Here is a 2,730-nt window from a genome sequence, read left to right on the forward strand (position 1 = left end):
ATACACATTTAAAAAAGGAAAAACTCTATCAAAATTGTAATATTCCAGATACATAATATTTGTTATCTTATGTATTGTATCTTGTATCTCTTTTATTTGTGGAAATCAAATATGACTGGAGTATTACAATTTTGATACAGTTTTTTTCATTCCTAAAATGCATATACATTTTGGGGGGGCACCCTCTGTGTATATATAAATGCTATTTTAAATTTTGGAACTTTGAATTTTTTTTCTTTCTTTTTTTTTTTTTGTAGAGACAGAGTCTCATTTTATTGCCCTCGGTAGAGTGCTGTGGCATCACAGCTCATAGAAACCTCCAACTCCTGGGTTTAGGCGATCCTCTTGCCTCAGCCTCCCAGTAGCTGGGACTATAGGTGCCCGCCACGACACCCGGCTATTTTTTTGTTGCAGTTTGGCCAGAGCTGGGTTTGAACCCGTCACCCTGGGTATATGGGGCTGGCACCCTACCCACTGAGCCACAGGTGCCACCTGGAACTTTGAATGTTTTGAACATGTATTCTCCCACAATGAAGTGGTACTCTAGAGAAATCCTAGGAGAATTAAGGAACAGTCCTATTGTTCTATGCTCTCATTCTGTCTTTTTGGCCACATCCTCCCTCCATCAAAGTCCATTCTGGGAATTTCTGACTAACTTCTCAAAAAGATGCACAGAAACAGCTCTTTTTCAAATCTTCTGTGATAGAAATATTTAAACAGTGCAATTCCCACCAAATTTTCTCCACAGAATGTGATATGAGCAAGCAAACAGAACATAAAAGATGTGAACAAATCAGTCAATGGTATCCCGCCACACCTTCTTCTCTGTGACCAGAGCTGGACTTGGGTTTATAATTGTTTCTCTGTACTTGCAAAATCTTAAAAGCTCTGAAAAACTAAAGTATTTTCATGGCTGATTTGGCAGCAAAACCTGACTAAACTTGAACTCATGTGGCCACAAAAACCTGACCCACGCTGACAGGAGGCTATTTATAATCTGCACTTCACTTGGTGTGAATAGCCACATGCTTGAATATTAATGTCTTTGACACCGCCTGGAGTGTTACATAATATATAAAATGTGCACTTAAAAAGTCTCCTTTAGAAATAGATTTTTGAGAAAGTCCTCGAGTTGTAAGAAAAATATAATACACATGTAATACAGAGAAACATAACACACATTTCACTTAATTTCCCCCAATGGTTAACATTTGCATAACTGTAGTACAGTATCACCACCAGGAAATTGACTCTGACACAATTCATTGCCCTTATTTAGATTTCAGGAGTCTTATATACATTCACTTGTGTGTGTGTATGAATTAGGTTCTGTGCCATTTTTCACAGGTAGATTCATGTGACAACCACCACCCTCAGGATGCAAAACAGTTTCGTCACAAGGATCCCTGGTGTTCCCCTGCTGAAGCCACAGCCACCTCCCTCACTACCCTTCTTCCTAACCCTGACAACCACTAATCTGTTCCCTATCTCCATAATTTTTTCATTTCAACAATACTGGATAGATGCAGTCTCCATCATGTAACTTTCTGTGATTGGCACTTTTCACCCAGCGTGATTCGTTTGGAGATCCATGTAAATTGCTGCTTGCCTTTTAATATCTGACACTTCTGAACTCCAAACACACTGAGTGGAAATGTTTTGGATGAGGGGCTGTGGAGCTGCAAGGAGCACCTGCCTGTTCTTGGAACCATTGAGGAGCTGGCCTGGCAGGAGCCGAGGGGGATTGTTCTTGTCAGTGAGTGGAGTTGTTGGGTCCGAAAAAGCCTCCCAAAGTAGCCCCAATCGACAAACTCGAGACACGCTCCGATGTAAGAGGCATAAGGTGAGATTTATTACAGACCAGTCTGGACTCGCCCAGCACGCAAGCCTTGGACGAGCCCCGAACTCGGGGTGGAGGAAGTTTTTATGGGGTACAAAAAGCAAAAAGGGTAGGGTCAGGGTACAGGTACACTCCTGATTGGTGGTTGATGATTTCACTAGCAAAGGAGGATATGGATTGGTACAGGTGAAGGGTAGGGGATTTTTTAACCAGGGCTAGAGGTGGTGTAGCCTAATTAGGAAGGAGAATACCTGAATTTTAAGGAAGTAGATACCTATTGCCTATTATGGGAGTTGTTCAAGGGAACTGATACTTATTGCCTATTATGGCAGCCGCTGTCTTAGGTGACTCAATTCAACAGCTTAATGGCTGTGCAACCAGGGGTAGGGGAGGCAGCAGGGAGTGGCCCTGCAGTTTAACAGAGCTTATGTAGTAGACAACAAAATGGCGCTGGTCTGGCCCTTACAGAGTGTAGTTTGGAACCAATATCCCTGGTGTCTGGTGTGGGTGTGGAGCTTGCTGCCATGTGCCATTTGCTTCATGCTGGAGCGTCCTTCTTCAGTGTTGGGTCGTTTGCCGCATATGCCTTTGCCTGGGTTTCTCCTCATTGCCTTTTCCTTTTGGGCCTTCATTCTAGCCCTAATTTGCAGTCTGTTTCCCTAGTCTTGTCTGTCAGGCCCTTTGCCTTGGAATTGCACCTGGCTTCCCAGTCACTCAGCACCAATTCAGGTCAGCATGCAGATATGTGACTTAGGGCTCAGATTTCATCATTTGCTTGCCCTAGAATTGCCTTTAGCCCCCCCCCCCCCCAGGCTCTCCAAGTTGGATACAGGATATTCCTTGGTGAGCTTTCTGGTGTGGACATGCATCATCATTAGAGTAAGTTTTGA

This window comes from Otolemur garnettii, unplaced genomic scaffold, assembly GCF_000181295.1.
Source record: "Otolemur garnettii isolate 467f Iridium unplaced genomic scaffold, OtoGar3 scaffold00103, whole genome shotgun sequence".
Classification (NCBI taxonomy): Eukaryota; Metazoa; Chordata; class Mammalia; order Primates; family Galagidae; genus Otolemur; species Otolemur garnettii.